Genomic DNA, 26,993 nt, shown 5'->3' on the forward strand with positions numbered 1-26,993 from the left:
TTTTGATAATTTTAGGTTTTTATTGTGAGTGAGAGAGAGAGTTATTAGTGACAAAAGGTAAGTGCATGTGTATCCCAAATGTACAATTTCTCTGATAGACCGGGGCCACTTTCTGGCAGAGAGTCACCTTCTATATCACCCATCATCTCATGCAATGCTCCTTCCCATAGGGGAAACATTTGAAGGAGGGGTCCTTCATCTCAAATGTATTTTCTTACTATCTATCCTTACCCCCTAACCAGTTTTGTAATTATCTTTATTACACAATTTTCTACACTATTCTCTATCTAATCCCTAAAGATGTTTAAGTTTTATGGCACTTCTTGTGACTTTTCGTTTAAGAAGAGTCTGAAACGTGACGTCACAGGAGGCTGGGGCTGCAGTCGCTCTCCTCCTGGAACAAGAGGTCATGAGGGGGCAGCGCTGCAGTTACTTACTAGTTTCTTGTATCGCCGCCACCTCTGAGGACGTCCTGGATCCGTGATGTTGGATGCTGTGGGATATGGGTGCAGACAGCGCTTAGATGATGCTCCTCTCCCAGAGGCAGATGTGTGGCTGGAGCCTCATTTAAATTTTGGGATATTCAGCCATAAAGGAGATTTCATCTTACAATACACCAGAACCTGGGAAATAAAAGATGTGCAGTTTTATGTAACACAAAGCTCCTAATACACATTACAATTGGGGTCTCTATTCTATAACCGACCCCTACTGATCATAGAACCATCCAGTCACCATTGATGATCTTCTCTTATCAGCTATGAAGCAGATACAATCAGTTCTCATTGTCTTCTTTACTTCTTATTAGGATGAATAATATATCAGAGGAGGAGGAGGACTATCCTGATGACATGTATGTATCATATAATTGGGACTGATTCTCCTATATTCTCCCAGGAGATGTCTGCATGGGTTACATTAAGGCTCAATAGTAGAATTTATCTTCCATTTTTATGTGTAATATTATTAATTGTTTTTTTCTTTGCCTTTTCTTTAATAGCTGGATAGAGAAAGTGAGAAAGAGGAAGCCAAAATACCGGTATTGATCTTTCTTGTTCTTCTTACCTCATTGATATTGGATAGTATGTGCACCCGGGGGACGATTAATATTATTAACAACAGGTTCCCTGTTTTTGTTATGAAGCCACACCCATATGAGAAACACGCCCATTTGGATGCCACACCCCTCTTGTTAGCCACACCCATTTTCACACACTTTCCTCAACCAACAAAATTCAAGCACTAGCAGCTAAAAGTATCAGCGCTTTCCCCTTCTTACTCCACTGATATCCTCATGTATAGTCTCATTGCCTCCTGCCAAGTGCACGATGTTCCCATCAAACTGTCAGTCACTACTTAGTATGGTGAATGGTATTAAAGAAGTTTTTCTATAAATTTTCAAAATTAGTACTAAAGAAATTCTGGGCTGCCTCTGACCATCAGTAATCTATAGGGCCTCTGAGAAAGTTCTCAGAACGACGCTCCATAGCAATCGATGGGCGTTGTGGGACATTACTCTTTGGATTACGTCGGAACTTCCAGGATTTATTTTATTAATAAATTGGTGAAAAAGAGAGTGTGGGGGAGTGTTTATTAAAATAATCTTTTTTCCCTGTGTCTGTTCTGTGTTTATTTTTAACTCTACTCTTGCCGGGTTGGTAATGGGGGTGTCTGATAGACGCCTCTCCACTACTAACACTAGAACTTGATGACAGCTCACAATTCACACCCCAAAGGTATCAAGCCCCATGCGCACTCTGCAGTTTTTGATGCGTTTTTGGTGCAGCTTGTAGTGATCTTTTAGTCACCACAAACTGCATGCTTTTCCTTTCCCAGCAAAGTCTATGAGATTCCAGATTTGCTGTGCGCACGTTGCTTTTTTTTGCCTGCATTTTTGTGGTATAGAGAGAAGGGCTGCACACCAGCGACAGTGCAAGGGGAATAAATGTAAAGCAGAAACTGCTGTATGAATACTGGCATGAAAAATACAATAGCTATATGTGAAAATGAAAATATGACAATGGAATCTGCATAACTGCCATGAACTTAAGAATAAAGAGAAATGTAGCTATTGAAATGATCAATACAACAGAGCCCCAACACCTCGTCACGGTATTCTCTTACATTCTCACATATAGCTATTGTATTTTTCATGCCAGTAGTCACACAGCAGTTTCTGCTTTACATTTATTCCCCTTGCACTGTCACTGGTGTGCAGCCCTTCTCTCTATATAGTGAAGTTTTTTTTAGGGTTTTTGCACCCAGTTCAGACTTAGAATGGTGTTCCAGACATTATTTCTTAATTGCATTTTTGTGGTGACCAGAAAAATGCAGCATGTCAATTCTTTTTGTGTTTTTCCCTGCGTTTTTCACCCTTTGGTGACAAAAAATACATAAAAAATGCATGGTCAAAAAATGCATCAAAAACGTACCAAAACCGCATGCGTTTTTTTGCCACAAGATGCAGGTTTTTTTCCGCAAGGTGCATTTTTATGGTTACGACAAAAGCGCAGCGTGCGGTCATACGCTAGCCCGTATTGCCACTCCACCAGTGCAATCTGGAGAGCTGGGCAAAGCAGCAGAATTGGTGTATCTAATAGATGTCCCCAGGGGCGTACATAGAAATCATGGGGCCCCATAGCAAAAGTCTGAATGGGGCCCCCCCACCGATAAAAAACAAACAAACAAAAAAACATTATCATAATAATCATGATACATGTTATTGGGGGCCGGCATGCATTATTGGGGGCGGCTTATAGTCAGAAATAACACATACTACTACATAGTGTTACTGAACAACACCCACCATATAAAGGTTTGCAATGTATTATTACATTGCAAAATAATGCCACCACACCATGACCAAATATCACCACATAGAGTCTGAATATAACCACCATCCTGTTACTGAGCAAAGGCCACGGCACTAAGACCAGTGGGATCACACCACAAATCCCTAAAAAATCTGCAATATGTGAACTTGGCCTAAAGTTGGGATGTCCTTCTTCGTGCCCCTCACTACACACAATATAAATTTTCACATCTGTCTCCCCCATTTAATGGTAAGGATTCTGACTCTTTATAGCCTTAGGATCTATATTAAAACTCTACAAAGTACAGGGATAATACACACACACACACACACACACACACACACACACACACTGATGGCACAGCAAAGGGGAAACACACACACAGTGATGGCACAGCACAGGGGCAACACACACAGTATTGGCACAGGGGCAACACACACACACAGAGTGATGGCACAGCACAGGGCAGTTTTTCTGTAGTATTACAGGCAGACGTTTGTACATTATAATACTCACCTGCTCCTGTGCTTTGAGAGATGATGATAGTGGCTCAGGCCTCCCTGCTGCACTTCCTGTGAGTCTTTCTGGCTGCTCCTCCTGTCCTCTGCTTTTTCTTTCTATTCCTTCTGTTGTCCGCTTCTCACTGTTTTTCTGCTCTCTGTTTCCTTTTCTCTCTTTTTTGTGGTCTCTACTCCTTCACTGCTGCACTCTTTTCATTTTCATCATTTCATTTTCCCGCTTCTTCCACCTCTCCTGATTGGCTGTTCTCCTCCTGGCATCTCTCACTAGAAGAAGCTGCTGCCTGGCCACTCCCTCCTCTTCAGCACAGGCCGCGCACAGTGTGCAGTGTGGGCGAGTTTGAATCTCTGCGTTGGCCAGTCTGCAGCTATACAAACAGTGCTGGCTACCGGCAGCGGTAATCAGCTCCTTGGTGACGGCCCCGGGGGCATGATGCATGAAAGTGAAAACGCACACACTGCGGGCACCCGCCCCGGGCCCCTCCAGCCGGGGTTGCCACCAGGAAATTCCGTGCCCGATACTGACAACATTTTCGGACCCCTTCAGACTCCACCACAGCTCCGCCTCTACCCCTCGAACCTTCGGCAATAGAAAAACGTTGTTTCCAGCATCACGTCCAAGAAAAGGTTAAAAACCAATTTTATTCCATAAGGTTAAAACCAACACTAGGTTGGATGGACTTCCACGAAGTATAAAACAATGTTTGACGCGTTTCACACCTAACAGAGGTTCTTAGTGTTAGACATATCCTGTTGTATTTGCACAAGTTATGGAATAAAATTGGTTTTTAACCTTTTTTCTTGGACGTGATGCTGGAAACAACTTTTGTTCTATTGCCGGACTTTGCCTCTTTGAACATGGAGCTGCCCTCCCTGCACCATCCTCCAGAGAGAGGACCCAGGTGATGCCTTTACCGGGGGAGCTGAGATCCTCCTTAGCATACTGACCTCCAACCTTCCACAGTTCCACCATCACTCTTGGAAAATCACCAATTCTGCACAGTCCTCACCAATCAAACATTAACCGCTAGTTGTCATTTTGACTGCACAAAAAAAGCTGCATGCACCATTTTTTGGGTCATTAAAATGACAAACCCCAGACAGAATCGTCAGCCATATGTGTATATCTAATATATAAAGCTGTGTATGTGTGTGTGGATAGATTATATTATAATATTATATATATATATATACAGTTAGGTCCAGAAATATTTGGACAGTGACACAAGTTTTGTTATTTTAGCTGTTTACAAAAACATGTTCAGAAATACAATTATATATATAATATGGGCTGAAAGTGCACACTCCCAGCTGCAATATGAGAGTTTTCACATCCAAATCGGAGAAAGGGTTTAGGAATCATAGCTCTGTAATGCATAGCCTCCTCTTTTTCAAGGGACCAAAAATAATTGGACAAGGGACTCTAAGGGCTGCAATTAACTCTGAAGGCGTCTCCCTCGTTAACCTGTAATCAATGAAGTAGTTAAAAGGTCTGGGGTTGATTACAGGTGTGTGGTTTTGCATTTGGAAGCTGTTGCTGTGACCAGACAACATGCGGTCTAAGGAACTCTCAATTGAGGTGAAGCAGAACATCCTGAGGCTGAAAAAAAAGAAAAAAATCCATCAGAGAGATAGCAGACATGCTTGGAGTAGCAAAATCAACAGTCGGGTACATTCTGAGAAAAAAAGGAATTGACTGGTGAGCTTGGGAACTCAAAAAGGCCTGGGCGTCCACGGATGACAACAGTGGTAGATGATCGCCGCATACTTTCTTTGGTGAAGAAGAACCCGTTCACAACATCAACTGAAGTCCAGAACACTTTCAGTGAAGTAGGTGTATCTGTCTCTAACTCAACAGTAAAGAGAAGACTCCATGAAAGTAAATACAAAGGGTTCACATCTAGATGCAAACCATTCATCAATTCCAAAAATAGACAGGCCAGAGAAGAAAGGGAACGGCACATGATCCAAGGCACACCACATCCTCTGTAAAACATGGTGGAGGCAACGTGATGGCATGGGCATGCATGGCTTTCAATGGCACTGGGTCACTTGTGTTTATTGATGACATAACAGCAGACAAGAGTAGCCGGATGAATTCTGAAGTGTACCGGGATATACTTTCAGCCCAGATTCAGCCAAATGCCGCAAAGTTGATCGGACGGCGCTTCATAGTACAGATGGACAATGACCCCAAGCATACAGCCAAAGCTACCCAGGAGTTCATGAGTGCAAAAAAGTGGAACATTCTGCAATGGCCAAGTCAATCACCAGATCTTAACCCAATTGAGCATGCATTTCACTTGCTCAAATCCAGACTTAAGACGGAAAGACCCACAAACAAGCAAGACCTGAAGGCTGCGGCTGTAAAGGCCTGGCAAAGCATTAAGAAGGAGGAAACCCAGCGTTTGGTGATGTCCATGGGTTCCAGACTTAAGGCAGTGATTGCCTCCAAAGGATTCGCAACAAAATATTGAAAATAAAAATATTTTGTTTGGGTTTGGTTTATTTGTCCAATTACTTTTGACCTCCTAAAATGTGGAGTGTTTGTAAAGAAATGTGGACAATTCCTACAATTTCTATCAGATATTTTTGTTCAAACCTTCAAATTAAACGTTACAATCTGCACTTGAATTCTGTTGTAGAGGTTTCATTTCTAATCCAATGTGGTGGCATGCAGAGCCCAACTCGCGAAAATTGTGTCACTGTCCAAATATTTCTGGACCTAACTGTATATATATATATATATATACACACACACACTGTATGTGTGTCAGCTATAGGAACCCGCACCTTCTCATTTACAATCACGATATTTTGCACAGACACCTCATGTGACTCAGGGAACGTCATAGACTATTTTTTGAGGGGAAAATGTAACCCCGCGCTTTAGGCTGGGGCCACAAAGAGCACTACTGTGATCCCCGCATGACACTCGGCTCACGCTGGCAGTACAGCAGGAGCCGACTGTCATGCGAGTGTCACTGCGACTGAGCTACGATCATGCGATCGGACCTCAGCTGCAGGGGACGGGCCGGCACTCAGGAGGGGCGGGCCAGTGCTGCAGAGCGGAGGGAGGGATTTATCTCCTTCTCTCCTCCGTTGCCGGCTATTGCCATTCTCGCACTGCCCTCGTGGTACACCGGTGTAACGCGAGTGCAGTGCGATTCTTCTCTCGCCCCATACACTTGAATGGGTGCGAGAGAAAGAGTCTCGCATAACAATCGCAGCATGCTGCAATTGTTTTCTCGGTCCGATTGGGGCCGAGAAAATAATTGCTCATATGCGCTGGCACATAGGCTAATATTTGTCTGAGTGGAATACTATGTTTTATCGCATCCCACTCGCTCCGAATTTCATGCCGTGTGTCTTAAGCCTTACAGTTACTCTCCAAAAAAATTCCTTACATTAAAGTCAATGAAGTTAGTAGGTGAGGTCATTAATAGGAGCTGTGATTGGTTATTATAGGCAACAAAGGACATTGCTAGTGTAAGAAGCATCTGTGTGAGGTAATATGATACCGGTGGAGAGATGGATAGAGACAGACAGGGAATGAGAGAGCGAGAGAGAGACAGACAGATAGGGAATGAGAGAGAGAGAGACAGAGACAGACAGAGACAGACAGATAGGGAATGAGAGAGAGAGACAGACAGGGAATGAGAGAGAGAGACAGACAGGGAATGAGAGAGAGAGACAGACAGGGAATGAGAGAGAGAGACAGACAGACAGGGAATGAGAGAGAGCGACAGACAGATAGGGAATGAGAGAGAGAGAGACAGATAGGGAATGAGAGAGACAGACAGGGAATGAGAGAGACAGACAGGGAATGAGAGAGAGATAGACAGGGAATGAGAGAGAGAGAAAGACAGATAGGGAATGAGATACAGCGACAAACAGATAGGGAATGAGAGACAGAGACAGACAGATAGGGAATGAGAGAGAGATAGAGACAGACAGATAGGGAATGAGAGAGAGACAGACAGATAGGGAATGAGAGAGAGAGAGAGACAGAGAGATAGGGAATGAGAGAGAGAGAGACAGATAGGGAATGAGAGAGAGAGACAGACAGGGAATGAGAGAGAGAGACAGACAGGGAATGAGAGAGAGACAGACAGATTGAGAATGAGAGAGAGAGAGCGACAGACAGATAGGGAATGAGAGAGAGAGACAGACAGGGAATGAGAGACAGAGACAGACAGATAGGGAATGAGAGAGACAGACAGGGAATGAGAGAGACAGACAGGGAATGAGAGAGACAGACAGGGAATGAGAGAGAGACAGACAGGGAATGAGAGAGAGACAGACAGGGAATGAGAGAGACAGACAGGGAATAAGAGAGAGACAGAAAGGGAATGAGAGAGAGACAGATAGGGAATGAGAGACAGCGACACATAGATAGGGAATGAGAGACAGAGACAGACAGATAGGGAATGAGAGAGAGAGAGAGACAGACAGATAGGGAATGAGAGACAGACAGATAGGGAATGAGAGAGAGACAGAGAAATAGGGAATGAGAGAGAGAGACAGACAGATCGAGAATGAGAGAGAGAGAGCGACAGACAGATAGGGAATGAGAGAGAGAGACAGACAGATAGGGAATGAGAGAGACAGACAGACAGATAGGGAATGAGAGAGAGACAGACAGGGAATGAGAGAGAGACAGACAGGGAATGAGAGAGAGACAGACAGGGAATGAGAGAGAGAGACAGACAGATAGGGAATGAGAGACAGCGACAAACAGATAGGGAATGAGAGAGAGAGACAGACAGATAGGGAATGAGAGAGAGACAGATAGGGAATGAGAGAGAGAGACAGGGAATGAGAGAGAGAGACACAGACAGATAGGGAATGAGAGAGAGAGACAGGGAATGAGAGAGAGAGACAGATAGAGAATGAGAGAGAGAGACAGGGAATGAGAGACAGAGACAGACAGATAGGGAATGAGAGCGACAGACAGATAGGGAATGAGAGAGAGACAGACAGGGAATGAGAGAGAGACAGGGAATGAGAGACAGACAGGGAATGAGAGAGAGACAGACAGACAGATAGGGAATGAGAGAGAGAGACAGACAGGGAATGAGAGAGAGACAGACAGGGAATGAGAGAGAGACAGACAGGGAATGAGAGAGAGAGACAGACAGATAGGGAATGAGAGACAGCGACAAACAGATAGGGAATGAGAGAGAGAGACAGACAGATAGGGAATGAGAGAGAGACAGATAGGGAATGAGAGAGAGAGACAGGGAATGAGAGAGAGAGAGAGACAGATAGAGAATGAGAGAGAGAGACAGGGAATGAGAGACAGAGACAGACAGATAGGGAATGAGAGCGACAGACAGATAGGGAATGAGAGAGAGACAGACAGGGAATGAGAGAGAGACAGGGAATGAGAGACAGATAGGGAATGAGAGAGAGAGACAGAGACAGACAGATAGGAAATGAGAGAGACAGACAGGGAATGAGAGAGACAGACAGATAGAGAATGAGAGAAAGAGAGAGAGAGCGACAGACAGATAGGGAATGAGAGAGAGAGAGAGACAGACAGGGAATGAGAGAGAGAGAGAGACAGACAGATAGGGAATGAGAGAGACAGGGAATGAGAGAGAGACAGACAGGGAATGAGAAAGACAGAGACAGACAGATAGGGAATGAGAGAGACAGGGAACGAGAGAGACAGGGAATGAGAGAGACAGGGAATGAGAGAGACAGGGAATGAGAGAGACAGGGAAAGAGACAGACAGAGGCACCAGACACACAGGCTACATGCACAGTTACACACACTATACATTACCTCATCTTGCAGTTTCTGATCAGTGAAGAGCAGGAGAGAAACCCCGGGGACTTGCACGGAGGCTGCTGCCGCTGAACAGCAGGACCTAGATGTTCCCTGGTCATGTGATCAGGCACATGATCAGGGAGATGACAGGTCCTTCCCCGCAGCCTCCATAGTACATTTCCTGTCCTGCACCGATCACATACATCAGTGCAGAGTAGGAGAGAGGGCAGCTCTCTATGAGCGACTCGGGCCCCCTCATTGCCCTGATGGCGGCCCCGCCCCCTGGGGCCCGGTGAGCTGGAGGTGAAAGGGAAGGAGCCTGGGCTGTCACCTGCGCCCCTCCTCCTGCCTCCAGCTCACGGGCTCCGCCACTGGATGTCCCCCATCCTGGGCCTGTATGTCCCCCCTTCTGTACCGTTATGTCGCTCTTCTCAGTTTCCATGTTGTCCATACTGGGTCCTTATGTTCCCCTTCCTGGTCCCCGATGTTCTACATCCTAGTCCCACATGTGACCTATCCTGGACCCTTGTATCCCCCATCCTGGGCCTATATGTCCCCCATCCTGGGCCTATATGTCCGCAATCCTGGACCCTTGTATCCCCCATCCTGGACCCTTGTATCCCCCATCCTGGGCCACTATGTCCCCCATCCTGGGCCTATGTGTCCGCAATCCTGGACCCTTATGTCCCTCATCTTGGGCTTGTATATCCCCTATTCCAGGCTCCCATGTCCTCAGTCCTCCATTATGTTCCCCATCCTGGGCCCGGATGTCTCTCATCCAGGATCTTTATATTCTCCATCCTATGCCATTATGTCCCTTTCCTGGTCCATTATGTCCTTCATTCTAGTCCTCTAAATCCCCATCCTGAACACATATGTCCTTCATCCTGACCCCTATGTGCTTCATCCTGGGCCCTTATGACCCCCATCCGAGTCCCTTATGTCCCCCTTCCTGATTTCCTATATCCTCCATCCTGGTACCTCATGTCCCTCATTTTGGGCACTTATGTTCCCCATCCAAAGCCCTTATTTCCCCCTTCCTGAGCCCCTATGTCCTCTATATTGGTCCCCTATGTACTCCATCCTAGTCCCACATGTCCCCCATCCTGGACTATGGTGTTCCTCATCATGGGACATTATGTCCTCTATCCTGGGCCCATATGTCCCCCATTCTGGGTTTGTATATCCCCCCATCCAAAACCCCCATGTCCCCCCTCGTGGTACCTTATGTCCTCCATTCTGGTCCCTTATGGCCCACGTCCTTGTCCCTTATATCCTCCATTTTGGTCTGTTATGTCCGCAATCCTGGCCCTGTATGTCAGTTATTCTGGGCCTGTATGTCCCCCTTCCTGGACCCCTATGTTCTCTACCGTGGTCTCATATGTCCCTCACCCTGGGCCCTTATGCCTCCTTTCCTGGTCCCCTATGTTTTCCATCATGGACCCCTATGTCCCTCATCCTGAGCCCTTATGTTTCCCATCCTAGACTCTTATTTCCCCCTTTCTAGTCCCCTATGTCCTCCATCCTGGGCCTGTATGTCCATCATCCTGAGTCCTTATGTCCCCCATTTTGGGCCCATATTTCCCCATCCTACGCCCCCATGTCTCCTATCCTGGGCCCATATATTCTCCATCCTTGTCCCCTATGTCCCTTATCCTGTCCCTTTATATTCCCTATCATGGTCCCCAATGTCCTCCATCCTTATACCCTATGTTCCCAATTTTGGCCCCCAAGTCCTCCATCCTGGGCCCATCTTCTTGCCTCTTATGTCCTCCATCCTTGTTCCCCAAGTCCTCCATCCTGGGCCTGTATTTCCCCAATCTTACACCCATATGTCCCTTACCTTGGGCCTTTATGTGCCCCATCTTTGGCTCTTATGTCCTCCATCCTGGATCCAAATGTCCCCCATTCCTAGACCATATGTCCCTTATCCTGGAGCCTTATGTGTCCCATCCTGGTCCCCATATATGCTTCTTTAGGGGCCCGTATGTCCCCCATTCTCCTCCTGTATGTCCTCAGTCCTGTTATTTTTGTCTTCAATCCTGGTCCCCAATTTTGCAACATAAAAAATAAAAATTCTTGTTACGTCTCTTCTCATTCACAGTGCCCGTTTTTGCTGTATGTGCAATGTGGTTAACGCCATGTGTTGGCGATGTGCATGCCAACGTCATCTGCCGGCCTCTGATAAGCCAGTGGCCGTTTTAACTATTGCATTGCTGGAAGCTGGTGCTTGTTTTGCACTGCAATCCATTTCAACTGAATGTGTGTCCAAGAATGCACATTCAGCTGACACTGGTGGGTCCCCGGTCTTCAGCACTGGATCGGTGCACTGCTTTTTGCTGTTTCGGGCAACTGGCAGTCATTTTAACAACCAGTAAGTACTGGCTGAATCCCACCCCTCTGTAACAATAAGGGGTGGACTACATAGTGATGGCATCATGGCATTGCCGCCTTCACTTATAGGCATTTATCCATATGAAGGATAACATTTAATTAATAGAGAATTGAGACCACGTTGAATTCGTCATACTGTTGCTCATCCCTTTACATCATAAGATAACAATGAGGTCATGAGTGAAATACAGTAATGCTGTAAATTTACCCTGATTTCTGCACGACCAACTGTTGTCTTGGAGTTCTAGTATAAAGGACATTCATCCTGTGCAGTACAATCTATGTGAGTGTAGCGCTGTATAGATTCTGGAGGTTATGTCCATGCTGTTATCTGACAGACAGCTTATATAGAGAATATTGTAGAGTCTTCATATGAGCCAAGGTGTTAGTGATTCTAACAAGAGCTGTGTGTTCTATTATAGGCGTAATAGATATCGGAAATGGAAAAGGTCCCGCCGTCCTTCTCTGGAGACAATACCGTAAGTTGGTGTAATAAACAGAAATATTGTAAGAGGGTCCCCAATATAACCTATTTCCAAAATCAATGTATCTATAAGGGAAAATGATGTAATAAGAGTAGGAGATTCATGAGGATGTCACACACCACAATGTCACTGAGCCGCCATCAGCAGACACAGGGCCACTCATGTATAAACACTTCTCTGAAGACAGTCTCATTGTGGCCATCACAGCCAATCAGAATACAGATTGCAGCATTCCAGATTCCTTTAAAATGAGAGAGTTAATCTGATTGGTTGCTGTGAGTAATATGGACGCTTTTTCTTAGAGCACTTTTTATGGAGCATGCCTGGGAGTTTTATGAAACCATATACTGTATATCTTCCACACACAGTCCACCGTACATGGCAGCGACTGGAGCTATAATTCAGCCCTGGCATTTAAAAGCACACAGGCCCATGCCGTCTCTGTCCTCTTCCACAGATTGGGGTCTTTAATGCTTCAATTACTCTGCCTGTGGGAAATCAAGGATTACTACCACCTATATTTCTAATAATACCGCTATACAAGATTTCATAATATTAATATTGCAATATAACAGACAAGAAAAAACAAAGCCACAGCTGATAATAAAGGGGCACAATTGTAAAAGAAAACCACGAATAGAAAGAACCCCAATAAAAATTAACTTTTAATAATTGTCTGTGAAAGTCAGATGACCAACAAACCCTAGTAGTGAGGGCAGGTGACGAAGACTGCTGAAAATCACAACATTAATTACATACCCAATAGAAAGGGAATACACTGACCCTAGAAGACCTATACATATCCCTACCTAGAAATGGAGGGTACCCTAGGTTTGTGGCACCCCCATTCACTGTCGGGAATCCCTACAATTCCCTAATTCACCCTGCACCCCAATGTGAAGTGCCCCAACAATTATTAGAAATAACAATAATACAGGACCAGTAATTACACCCAGACAAGTATAACCTCAACAAGTTATGCCCTTAATAATAAATAGTTACTTATCTGAAAAACGGGGTTCAGAAATTAGATACCTTGAATGGTAGTCCCTAGATACACCATTCAGAGTATCTAATTTCTGAACCCCATTTTTTCAGATAAGATGCATTATTAAAGGGAACCTGTCACCAGGTTTTTCTCTTATGGGTTATGACCCCCATCAGTGAGCTCTTTTATACAGCACTCAAGAATACTGTATATAAGAGCCTAGGCCTCTCTGTATAATGTAAAAAACAGCTTTATAATACTCACCTAGGGGGCAGTCTTGTCCAATGGGTGTCGCTGGTCTCGGTACGGTGCCTCCTCCATCTTGTGGAGCGTGCTTTCAATGTAAGTCCCCTGGGCCCTGTCTTATCCTCACCTTTCGTCGCCTTCATCCTTTTCCACTGGTGCTTCAGTCGTTCTACTCTAAAAAGTGACCTGCCGGTGACCTGGAGGGCACTCTTCAATGCATCTCTATGGGAGCCTCTTTCTGGCCTCGTTCTGGCTCTCATAGATGCCTGTGATGTAGCTTCTGACTTCCAGCTAGTGAGAAGCTATGGGCACAAGATGGCTCCGTGGACTGGTGTGGCGTCGGTAAAGTATTAAAGCGTTGGAAGGTGACTATAAGACGGGGGTAGGGTGGAACCCTGTGCCTCCTTATAATACTAATTGCTTTGTGCCGCCTTTAATAATTCTCCCCATGACCCCTTATAATAATGATCACAGACCTACTTCTAATAATACAAACACTCCTGTGCATTGTTTTAATATTATTAATAATAATAATAATAATGATAATAATAATAATTCCCCCTGTGTTCTTCTTATAATGATAATATTTCCCTAGTGCGTCTTCTTATAACCCCCCTACTGTGCCTCCTTATAGTATTGCAGCACCTACACAGTTATTTGCCAATTTTCCATGGTTCCCATAGAGTATGATGCCCCCCATACAGAATGATGTTCCCACACTCCTCTGTTGAGGACAATGTGGGAGGACCGTCATACTTTTGGGCATCCTGAAGATGTCGGTACTGCTAATAGAGTTGCAATTGATGCTGCACACGGCAGGACTGGCCCATCTGGTATTTGACAGAATTACCTGATGGCCAGTCCGGCCCTGAAAGGCAGCCTCCATTATGCTATTGGTTGGTATCTGCAGGATAACAGGGATGACGGATAGAAATGCAGAACTTTTCAGAAAAGTGTATCATATAAAATGAGTAATTATAAGAATGGTAGTTTCTGAGAGTCGTTATATAGAGTCTATGTTATGTGTCTATTAGTGAAGAAGATGAAGGAGAAGAGGACGGTGAGGAGCCAATCCACATGAGACCGGCCAGGAAGGAGACCAGAATGTAAGTAGAGAGATGGTGAGAATATCACGTACTCGCCGACATTCAACATCCGGAGACTCCAGGAAAAAGTTACCCAGAGACACATCTATAGCAGTTGTGTTCAGTCAGGTAACTTTCTCCGGAGACTTTCTAAGCATCAATTCTACTAACCAGAGCGGCATTTGTTATTTCAGGTGTCGCAGGCGGAGGGGTTTTGGGAACGCCGCTCACCTGGGGGATCTCTGGCGCTCGGATCCGGTGCTTCTGCTTCTCGGTGGCTCGAGCACGGGGCCGGACCCAGGGACTCGAGCAGCGCCTCCTTGCCCATGAGTGAAAAGGGGAGGTTTGGTGGTGGGATGTCGGTTGTGACGCCACCCACGGGGTTGTGGTGAGGATGGGCACCACTGCTGCTGGTGACGGGGTTTCCCGGGAGCGATGGCAGAGAGCAGCTGAGGTGTTGGCCCCTCCGTGGGTAGGGGCTGTTGTCCCGGGGCCCGGTAGGAGGGAGCGTGGTACAGGGGATAGGTGCAGGTGCTGATGCGGGGAGGCAGCGTGGACGCGGGGCAGCGTTTCTGTGCAGCGCTATGCCAGGTGGCACTAGTGTACTCACTCAGGTAGTCAAGGATGAGTCTCTGGTAAACCAAACGGCTGGATGGATGGGGCCCGCAGTCGGCTGCGGTGTCTTCACTCCCCCGACGGGTTGATGGTGGCTGTCTTTCCCTGCACCTGTGTGTAAGTGTTTGACCCCTATGGATTCCCACGGGTGGTCTGCTCCCCGGCTTGTACGTGTCGGGAGAGCCCGTTTTGCCCGCAGGCGCTGGCCCTTGGATCTCTGGCCGTTGGCGGTGGCACTTATCCGGACGGGTTGGGCTGTTGCCTTCTGACAGGACTTGGTTGGGAATGAATCTCTGAGGTCCAGACCGCAATCAGGTAATTTGACTGTTATGGCGGCTTCCAAGCCTAGTCGGGGTCCGAGTACCCTGCCTTGGTGCTTGGCTTTGATCCACTCCCCGGTTCGGTACCGGTGGGCCAACGCCCGACCCTGGTCCTACGGTTCCGTAGACCTCCACCAACTACTGCAGACGGCCACCACCGTCTGCCGACCTTGCTGATGGTGCCTGGGCTTCGACACAGACACACACAGTCTCTCTCACCCCACTTCTCCACTTCAACTCTACAAAAACTCAACTAACTGCTCTTTCCCGCCTCCAGGACTGTGAACTCCTCAGTGGGTGGGACCAGCCGCCTGGCTCCGCCCCACCTGGTGTGGACATCAGACCCTGGAGGGAGGCAACAAGGGTTTTGTTTGACGGGTGTTCCTGACCAGGGAAGGGGGTGTGTGTGTATGTGATGTTATTCTGTGACCCCTGGGGTCCAGGGCGTCACACAGGCGCTTTGGAAAGTCTGTGAAGATCGCAAGAGAAAGAAGAGAGAGACTGCCGTAAGTAATCCACGACCTTCAATGGTTGAAGTCCTCAGTAATTTTTCACTGTAAGAGGTACTTTACACGCTGCGACATCGCTAGCAATTGCTAGCGATATCGAGCGCGATAGCACCCGCCCCCGTTGTACGGCCGATATGTGGTGATCGCTGCCTTAGCGAACATTATCGCTACGGCAGCGTCACACGCACATACCTGTTCAGCGACGTCGCTGTGTCTGCCGAACAATCCATCCCTCAAGGGGGAGGTGCGTTCGCCGTCACCGCGACATCACTAAGCGGCCGGCCAATAGAAGCGGAGGGGCGGAGATGAGCGGGACGTAACATCCTGCCCACCTCCTTCCTTCCTCATTGCCGGCGGCCGCAGGTAAGGTGAAGTTCCTCGTTTCTGCGGTGTCACACGTAGCGATGTGTGCTGCCGCAGGAACGACGAACAACATCGTACCTGCAGCAGCAACGATAATTGGGAATAGGGGGGCATGTCACCGATTAGCGATTTTGCACGTTTTTGCGACGATTCAAAATCGTTCATAGGTGTCACACGCAACGGCATCGCTAACGCGGCCGGATGTGCGTCACAAATTCTGTGACCCCCAACGACATCGCTTTAGTGATGTCGTAGCGTGTAAAGCGGCCTTAAAGCCGGCTTTACATACTACAATATATCTTACGATGTGTCGGCGGGGTCACGTCGTAAGTGACGCACATCCGGCATCGTAAGGTACATTGTAGTGTGTGACAGGTACGTGCGATTGCGATTGAACGAAAATACGTTCATCGCATACACGTCGTTCATTCCTCATGAATTGAATGTGTGGTTGTGCAATGTTCCCGAGGCAGCACATATCGCAGTGTGTGACACCCCGGGAACATTGAACAGATCTTACCTGCGTCTCGCGGCTCCAGCCGCCAATGCGGAAGGAAGGAGGTGGGCGGGATGTTTATAGCTGCTCCCCTGAGTTACACTAATTGTCATAGCATTTATTAACGAGACGCTCTATATACATGGGGCTTTCTGTAAGTGTCACTGGCTCTAACAAAAGCTACATTTTCATATAGGCCAACGAGAGAAGTAAAGGAAGCCTGGCCGAGCACGGAGTCCATCAGGTAAGTCACTAGGACTGTCACTTCATTTACTGATGCATTTTTTATGCTTTTTCCCCATTATTTGATGTTTTTTTTGTGCAGATGTGAAGCCGCTTTTTTAAGTGTTTTATAGTACACAAAAGCTTTGATTCTGCAATAAAAAGTAACTGCAATTTTTTCCATGCATTTTAGGCTCCATATTGAAGCCTCTAGAGAAAAAAGCACCAAAACCGCACAGTTCAGCGGCGTCTTTAGACGGACACTGGGTGAGGTTTGCAGCATTTATGCTACATGTGAACACGGCCTAAATGTCCAAGCAAAATGGATGTGATTTCATGAATTCTCCCCTGAATGTTCATCAAAAGACGCCGCTGAACTGTGCGGTTTTGGTGCTTATTTTCTCTATAAGCTTCTAGATGGAGCCTGAAAAAAGCAGGTAAAATAAAAAAACGCGGAGCGGCGCTGATCTGTCCACTATTCACAATACAAGAGGCCGCGTACTTGGGCTCAGCAGCGCCACCTGCTGGAGCTGTGCAGAACTGTGCGCTGTCCTATAGAATTCTAAATTCCTCAGAAAAATTTCTCCTGCTCATGAATGGTGGATTTATCTCCACTAGGGTGGGTTCACAGTACTCAATTAAGGCATATTTCTCGTTATGTTTTTCCAAAATCACAGCAAAGACCATTACAATAAACGCATCATAATTGCAATGTGTGTACACGCGCTAACCCTCTCTTATAATGGATTATGTTTTTTAGTGCTGAGGAGACAGAAGATATAGAAGAAACACAAGAGAAGATCACCATCAAAGACATTAGCAAGGAAAACATCAAGGAGGAAAATATCAGGGAGGATAAAATCAAGGAGGATTACATCAGGGAGGATAAAATCAAGGAGGATAACATCAGGAAGGATAAAATCAAGGAGGATAACATCAAGGAGGATAACATCAGGGAGGATAAAATCAAGGAGGATAACATCAAGGAGGATAACATCAGGGAGGATAAAATCAAGGAGGATAACATCAGGGAGGATAAAATCAAGGAGGATAACATCAGGGAGGATAAAATCAAGGAGGATAACATCAAAGAGGATAAAATCAAGGAGGATAACATCAGGGAAGATAACATCAAGGAAGATAACATCAAGGAAGATAACATCAAGGAAGATAACATCAAGGAGGATAACATCAGGGAAGAGAACATCAAGGAAGATAACATCAGGGAAGATAACATCAAGGACAACATCATCAGACTGTAAGTAAAGAGATAGTGAGATATACAGTATAGGGTGTATACAGATGTGGATGTGTAATGCACTGCATTTTTTATCTGTGTAAGCCCCCTTTAGTTACACTAATTGTCATAGCATTTATTAACGAGACGCTCTATATACATGGGGCTTTCTGTAAGTGTCACTGGCTCTAACAAAAGCTACATTTTCATATAGGCCAAGAGAAGTAAAGGAAGCCTGGCCGAGCACGGAGTCCATCAGGTAAGTCACTAGAACGGTCTTTGCATTTATTGCTGCATTTTTTATGCTTTTCCTCCTTATTTGATGCGTTTTAGGTGCAGATGTGAAGCCGCGTTTTTAACTGTTTTTATAGTACAGAAAAGCTTTGATTCTGCAGTAAAAAAGTAACTGCAGTTTTTTCCATGCCTTTTAGGTTCCACATTGAAGCCTCTAGAGAAAAAAACACCAAAACCGCACAGTTCAGCGGCGTCTTTAGACGGACCCTGGGTGAGGTTTTAATTGAATCACATCCACTTATTCTTGGACGGCTAAACAAAGCAGAATTTTTGTGCAAAAAAGCAAGCAGGAAAAAACGCAGCATTTATGTTACATGTGATCACGGCCTAAATGTCCAAGCAAAGTGGATGTGATTTCATGAATTCCGCGCGCGAATGTTCGTCTAAACCTATACGGTCATGTAGGTCATAAGAAGCTGAATAAAATGATACCGTAATATCTGCGATCTGATGTCTTATTCTAACAATAATAATAATTTTTCTTTCTATAGCGCCATCATAGTCCACAGCACTTTACATTTCAATCTTATTCCAGAGAAAGCCACGTTTGCTTAATATGTAAATAAGCTCTTAAGATCTTTGGGTTGGACATAGATCTCCCAGAGACTCTACCTGCAGAGCTTAATTTAAATAAAATGCGGTGTTACTGGTGTGAGACATGTAATGACTGAAAGTCTGCTTTCCTAAGATACATGTCTCACACTGGTAGCTCCTCCTTTTATTGAAAATAAGCTCTGGATAGAGATCTGTGTCCAGCCCATAGATATTAACAGCTTATTGACATATTAAGAGAAATGTGGACTTCTCTGGAATAAGATATTGGATCGCAGATATCAAGGTATAATTTTTTTCAGCTTCCTATGATGTACTTGCCCATATAGATGACTTAGGAGGGTTGATTCAACTGATAATTTCCCTTTAACTCATTGCATCTATTTAGGGGACACACCATATAGATGATATTTTCTGATATTTTAAGTATGTGTGTTTCAAATCACTGTATATATTGTCATATACTTATCAGAATGGTAATGTGAAGTGTCTAAATGTCAATTTGTCTGGTTTTTTTTTAAGACACAAATGTAAATGGTGGATACCTAAATGCTTGAGGAGAAAGAACAGGAGCAACATCAGAGACAGGTAAGTATTTGAACCCCTTTTCCCAGAGGATGTGTCCTTATGTCCTAACTGCTTTCTTCCAGATGCAAAATTGTGCAATGCTTTTTCCCAGTAGTTACAAGGCCGAAGATCTGTCCTCATGCAGCGAATGTGAAAGTGCTATTTATACAATGAGTTATTACCATAATTTTCATAATATATACTGTATGAGACCTCGCATTGTACTCCTAAATACAGTATGAGCCCCTACATAGCTCATCTATAGAGTATGAGCCCCCACACAGTGTCCTATATACATTATGAACCCCCACATAGACTGCTATATACAGTATGAGCCCCCAAATACCTCTACTAGATAGAGTATGAGCCCCAATATAGCCCCAACATAGCCCTCCTATATACAGTATGAGCACCCACATAGCTCTTCAATCTACAATTACACATGTTATATATATATATATATATATATGAGTATATATAAGGAAAACATATACTCCCCTTGCTCCCGTTTCCCCGCTGCTGCGCTCTGCTTTGGTCTCTGGTGCACTGACTCTCTGCACAGTCGGCACAGTGATGTGATATCATCGCCTTTGCTGTCTCAATTGCACTTGGTGATTGGTGGAAGAAGGAGCCGTTGGCTTTGTCCTCCAATGTATTCAGCACTATCTGCACCCTGGGGATGAAGTGAGCGGTGACACTGGGACGTCGGCGGTGGAGAGAATGGTGCCGGCCGCACTTTACCCAGGTCTGATCTATATCATGTGGAGATGTATATGAGACACGTCAGACATTCTGCTCATTGTCTGTGTCGCTATAGGACTAGGATTTGTTCCTCATTATTATTTTACTTACTATTTACTTGTTATAATTTCTTCTATTTCTCCAGCAGCAAAAAGGACAGCAAAGAGACAGAGAGCCGTCCACAAAAGTAAGGAAACGTTTCCCCCATTGTTGTAAATAACATTGTGTTAGACTGAGGCTCATAATATAATTAGATATATTTGTGGCTTCCCATTATTTCTCTATACTATATTGTATATCTTTAATGGAAGAGACCAATATTTCACTGTCTATCTATTCGCCCCATAGTGAGAGAAAAGCATTTCCCTTTTCAGTTCCCGACTTCTAAACTCACTATCTCTCCCGTCCTTCCTTTTCCATCTAAACACTTTTTACCAATTGTTTGTCTTCCTTTTAGGCTCTTCAGATTATTTTCGTGCTGCATCAGCAAAACAGTGACAGAATAAAAAAGAAAAAACGTAAGTAGTTTTCAAAATATTTATTGAAAGATTTTAAGATTTACAAGTTCTTTTCAGTATCATCTTATCAATATGTAGTATAAGCCCCTCCTGTATACAGCATGAGTCCCCACATAGCTCCTATACACAGTATGAGCCCTCACATAGCCCCTATATCAGTATGATCCCTTACATAGCCCCTATATACAGTATGAGTCCGCCCATTGCTCCATTACACAGTATGAGCCCTCCCATAATCCCCTATATACAGCATAAGCCCCACATATCCCCTTAAACTCAGTATGAGCCCTCACATAGCCCCCTATATACAGCTTGAGTCCCCACATAGCCTCCTATACACAGTATGAGCCCTCACATAGTCCCCTATATATCAAAAGCCCCACATATCTCTTTATACACAGTATGAGATCTCACATATCCCCCTATATACAGCTTGAGTCCACACATAGCCTCCTATACATAGTGTAAGCCCTCACATAGCTCGTACATAGGTCCCTATGTACAGTATAAGACCCTGCTTAGCTCCCTATATACAAGCACACATCCCATACACAAACTAATAAAAAAAAAAACACAACACCTAATCACCTCGCTCTGCTCTGGCACTACCAAAGGCAGCAGAGAAAGCATTATAACGGAGGCGTTCTGGACATGGGCTCCCCACAGAAGCCAGATTGCCCTAAAAAAAATTCTGCCTAAGTGTATACACACACACACACACACACACGCACACACACACACATTGTTTACAGGTCTTTAACTGACTATTACTCCCTGGTGTTTCCATCTTACTCTATGTCCAGTGTCTTGACTATACAGACTCAGCTCTTTTGATTTGCACTTTCCTCATATTTCTGGTGATATTATTTGTGTGCACTTTGTAAAGTTCCCTTATAGAGTGGACCCCTCTGCAGTATTTTATGAATTTTGTATGTAACTTTTATGATCTACTACATTTATTTTTTTCTTACTGTATTACATTTTGCACTTTGCCTTTTTGTGCGTTTTGTACTTATTTTTTTTTTCACTGAGCCATAATTATTTCTCAGGCTTAGGATTACTGACACAATCGATTACAAACACTACTGTAATACATATCTTTTATTTTTTGTATTGTTTAATGAGTCATTATTATATGCACTGTGACTATTAATTGGTTTTCATGTGTGTTCTTCGCAGATCTTTCAGCTGTAGTTATCATGGAGTCTAACTACAATAAGTATACCAGAGGATTAATAATTGTCTAACGATAAAAGGAAGACAATGGTTCAGTTGGGAAAGCCGGGATAACTGTAAAACATTAAAAGGAGCCCCAATAAGATAATTGATCCCCTAGACAATTGGGAATCCCTTTAGAGGCTATATTCCTTTGTGGATTGTGGGAAGTGCGTAGAAGGATGGTAATATCGGGGTGTTGGGGACCATTAAAAGAAATTCTTCTTTTGAGATGATGAGATGATCTGTAGCATCGTTGACCAGAGATGTCAATGAGTCAGGGTGGGCACGGGTAGGGTCATTACATAAAATCTTGTATGTTTCCTCAGGATTTAGTAACACATATACATGGAAGTTTGAGGATCCAGTATTACAATTTTATCATCCTTATCAGAGAGTTTCATGATGATCTCCTGGTTATTCTCAAGATCATCCAAATTATAGACCTCTTCCCTGGGAGATTACAGTGAAATATCTCCATTTTTTTAATCTTTTTATTTTTACTTGAGATGAGCTGACTATCTGTAGCATCGATGAGCAGAGATGTCAATGAGTCAGGGTGGGCACGTGTAGGGTCATTACATAAAATCTTGTATGTTTCCTCAGGATTTAGTAACACATATATATGGAAGTTTGAGGATCCAGTATTACAATTTTACCATCCTTATCAGAGAGTTTTATGATAATCTCCTGTTTATTCTCAAGATCATCCAAATTATAGACCTCTTCCCTGGGAGATTACAGTGAAATATCTCCATTTTTGTTAATCTTTTTATTTTTACTTGAGATGAGCTGACTATCTGTAGCATCGATGTGCCGAGATGTCAATGAGTCAGGGTGGGCACGGGTGGGGTCATTACATAAAATCTTGTATGTTTCCTCAGGATTTAGTAACACATATATATGGAAGTTTGAGCATCCAGTAATACTATATTACCCTCTTTATCAGAGGGTTTTATGATAATCTCCTGGTTATTCTCAAGATCATCCAAATTATAGACCACTTCCCTGGGAGATTACAGTAAAATATCTCCATTTTTTTAATCTTTTTATTTTTACTTGAGATGAGCGGACTATCTGTAGCATCGATGAGCCGAGATGTCAATGAGTCAGGGTAGGCACGGGCAGGGTCATTACATAAAATCTTGTATGTTTCCTCAGGATTTAGTAACACATAGATGTGGAAGTTTCACGATCCAGTAATACTATATTACCATCCTTATCAGAGGGTTTAATGATAATCTCCTGGTTATTCTCAAGATGCTCCAAAATATAGACTTCTTCCCTGGGGAGGTTACACAGTGAGGGATCTCCATTTTTGTTAATCTATTTGTTTTTACCCTGTTTGATTTTGAGAACGATATCCACAGAGTTTAAATCCCCATGTGGTGGCATTTTAGTACACTTGGCCTTGAGATTAGTGAAATGGTCAAGGCCTCATGTCATTACACCCTCTGTAATTAGGTTGGTGAGGGTATGGATATCTTCAATGTCCTCCAAGGAGACACTTAGTTACTGATACTGTTCTCTATCATGGCTCTTATAAAATTCGTGCCATTTTAATTTCCTACAGAAGAGGTTGAGATCCTGTAACATGGCCCAAGGCGATAGTCATGGGAGAAGGCTTCATTCTCCATGCCTGGGCGCGCCACAGAAAATTGAATGTTTGGGTTGTGACTGGGTTGCGGTGCCTGGGGATCAGAGCCAGTCCAGTGTGTTGCACTTAGAACAGTACCGTCCCGTTTCTGCCATTCAATGAGGAAGTCAGTGAGTCTTGCAGGGCAGGGGCCATAGTGTTCCAACGTCACATCTGGTGATGACGTGATGATGTGGATGTGAGGTATTCGGATGGCAGTGGATGGCAAATGGAAGAGTGCATGAGCGGCATCAATGTGCATGTCTAGGAGAGAGGCAGAAATAATTAGATGTAAAGGCAAAGAAGTGGAAGCAGGAGGAAAGGATGAAGGGTAGAGGAAATGTTAGAGAAAATACAAGAAAGTATCACTATGTACTGCAAGTAGATAAAGGGAGAAGAAAAAATGAATCAAAAGAAGAATAGAATAAAAAAAATTAAAAAAATAAAGAAAAAATAAAGAAAATATAAAAACAAAAATAAAATGTAAATAAAACAAAAAAGAAGAAAAATAAAATAAAAAAGAAATAGAATAAAGAAAAATAAAGATAAAAACAATAAATAAAGTAAAAACAAGAAGAAAAAAAGAAAAGAAAAAGAAAAATACAATATAGACAAAAATAACAGGCGAAAAAGGAAGGAAAAAACAAAATGTCTTCTACCAATACTTGATTGACGTGATCCCACAGCCTATTACGTGCGGTACTAAAAATAAGAGAGAAAATTATGAGTAATCTAAAAATAAACCAGACAGAGAACATGGAACTAAATATTAAGTATAACTAGAAATGTCAAAATCTCTGTTTTGGCCTTTAGGTTCCAAAGTTTGAAGGGTGAAGATCCAAAAAGGATTCCCTTTTCTTGAGAAGGGTAACCCTGTTACCACCCCGTCTGTGCTGGGATATCTGTTCTAGCACTTGGAATTTAAGCTGTGAAAGTCTGTGTCCCATCTGATGGAAGTGGAATGATAGTGGGAGAGATATTTTCTCACAATGAATAGTGGACTTGTGCTGTGAGATCCTGTCCCTTACTTGTTTCGTGGTCTTGCCTATATACAGCAATCTGCAGGGGCATTTGATTACATACACTACAAAAGAGGAGTCACAAGTAAAGAACCCATTGATGGGATAACTCTGCCCTGTTTGGGGATGGTAAACCTTGTTTCCTTTAAGGACATTGTTGCACTATAGGCAATTGAGGCATGGGAATGTCCCTCTTTTAGGGAATAAATGTGATTGGGTCAATCTTGAAGCCAAGGGACCCTTAGGGTGCACTAGTGAAAGAATCTCCCCCCTACCCCTTTTTTCTATCAGCCCCATACATTTGTTTACGCTTTAGGTGAATGTCCACTATGACCCACTAGATAATTTATGTATATTGGGACATCACTTTTTGTGGATTTTAATTGTAACTGATAAAGAAAATCTTTAATTGGGGGTTGCTTTTAATGTTATCACAGTTATCATGGACTATAAAGCTAGAATTTGATCTTGGCTTTCCCAACTGAACCAGGAAAAAGGTGCTTCTTAATTCAGAAGACTCATATAATGGTGCCTTACCCTCATCGTTTCCAACCCTATGAAAAATAAAATCATCTGGATCAGGAATGAGAATACATATTTCAAGAATGGAGTCAAGAGCACTCTTTCACCAAAGTCTTCTAAAGCTCTTCCAGTAGACGCTTAAAGGATCCAGAGACCAGGAAAGGTTATCACCGTACTATCTTTTGCAGGCTCGGTTCAGTGCCCAGTGCACAGACGAATGGCCAAAAATCCATATACTGACACCTGGAAAAAAAAATAAGAAAAGGAAATAATTGACAAACATAAAACTCCTGTCTGATGTAAAGCTTATTCTGCTTGGAAGACAATCTACCATTCTGCCCTTACAAGATAAGAAATCCAAGGATCCCCACCGGTGGCTGTTGCAGCTCCAACGAGGAAAGAAAGTGAAGAAAATCACCAATCAACCCGAGACTCTTTATATTTTGTGAAAGAACCATTCTGTATTGAAACATTATCAAGGGGCACAAATCACTATAAATCAATAAGTGATACTGATCCGACAGCCTGGTACCCAGGAAACTAGAAAGCAACTTACCAAGGATGTGTTACTGTCAACCACCCGCCTACATGGTCCTACCCTCTTAATCGCACATCATGAACATCCGTCACTGCATAGAAGAATTCACTCAGTGGCAAAAGATCACGAATTATCTTTGACGGTCCAGAAACGCCTCGGTGTTTTACAATATAAGCCTATTGTAGAAAATATCAAAATATTTATTCTGTATCAATAAATTATTTTTTATGATTATGCATCTTTATCTTTTCCTGTTATCTCCCATTTATTGGCGTCTTTGGCAGAGACGATTTCCGTGCTCCAGGCCCAATCAAGGTAGCATGTGGTGAACTGGACTTACCTCTTTCCTTTCATTCTACGCATCGGGTATTCTAGAATTTACGTATTGTGTAGTTAATGTATGATTTTTATTATATATATATATATATATATATATATATATATATATATATATAGATGTTGTTGTGTGTAGTTACCAAGTGTTTGTGAAGGGGCGGTACATGTTCTGGGTGTTGTCTGGGTGTGGCGGGGGGTGAGAGCGGTGTTGTTTGTGTGTTGCGTTGTGTGTCGTTATTTGTAGAGCGCTGTGTGTCTGTATCGTTGTGTGTGTGTGTTGCGCGGTTTCTGTGGGTGTGGGGTGTGTGTGTGTTTTGGGGGGAGGTATGTTTTGTGCAATGTGTGTGTTGTGCGGTATGTGCGTATATTTGTGTGTGCCGTGGTGTTTGTGTGTTGGGTGTTGTTTGTGTGCGGCGTTGTCTGTGGGTGTCTGTGTAGGGCAGTGTTTGTGGTTCCCAGTGTGTGTGTGGTGTGTTGTGCAGTGCATTTGTGGCAGTGTGTGTGTGTGTTTTGGGGGGAGGTGTGCACCCCCCATCGTGCTCCATCCCCCATGCTGCGCACCCCCCATCGTGCTCCATCCCCCATGCTGCGCACTTCCCATCATGCTCCATCCCCCATGCAGCACCAGCATCAGCCTCTCTCCTCCCAGCATCAGCCTCTCTCCTCCCAGCATCAGCCTCTCTCCTCCCAGCATCAGCCTCTCTAACCTCCCAGCATCAGCCTCTCTCCTCCCAGCATCAGCCTCTCTCCTCCCAGCCTACCCCAGCATCAGCCTCTCTTCTCTCAGCCTCCCCCCTCCCAGCCTCCCAGCCTCCCCCAGCATCAGCCTCCCCCTCCCAGCCTCCCCTAGCATCAGCCTCCGCCTCCCAGCCTCCCCCAGCATCAGCCTCCGCCTCCCAGCATCAGCCTCTCTCCTCCCAGCCTCAGCCTCTCTCCTCCCAGCCTCCTCCAGCATCAGCCTCTCTCCTCCCAGCCTCCCCCAGCATCA

At 44.3% G+C, this 26,993-nt stretch overlaps 2 long non-coding RNA genes across 2 annotated transcripts; both read left to right on the forward strand.

Annotated features, from left to right (window-relative positions):
* The first annotated feature begins 15 nt into the window (after nucleotides 1-15).
* LOC142244525 (uncharacterized) lies at nucleotides 16-14,279 on the forward strand. Its single transcript, XR_012724570.1, has 5 exons — nucleotides 16-57; nucleotides 809-853; nucleotides 1,001-1,039; nucleotides 11,924-11,980; nucleotides 14,255-14,279. It is a non-coding gene; the product is annotated as an uncharacterized LOC142244525 (long non-coding RNA).
* Nucleotides 14,280-19,434: 5,155 nt separating this feature from the next.
* LOC142244526 (uncharacterized) lies at nucleotides 19,435-22,148 on the forward strand. Its single transcript, XR_012724571.1, has 4 exons — nucleotides 19,435-19,501; nucleotides 20,367-20,408; nucleotides 20,679-20,739; nucleotides 21,919-22,148. It is a non-coding gene; the product is annotated as an uncharacterized LOC142244526 (long non-coding RNA).
* The last annotated feature ends 4,845 nt before the right edge of the window (nucleotides 22,149-26,993 follow it).

Source organism: Anomaloglossus baeobatrachus, chromosome 6 (assembly GCF_048569485.1).
Source record: "Anomaloglossus baeobatrachus isolate aAnoBae1 chromosome 6, aAnoBae1.hap1, whole genome shotgun sequence".
Taxonomy (NCBI): Eukaryota; Metazoa; Chordata; class Amphibia; order Anura; family Aromobatidae; genus Anomaloglossus; species Anomaloglossus baeobatrachus.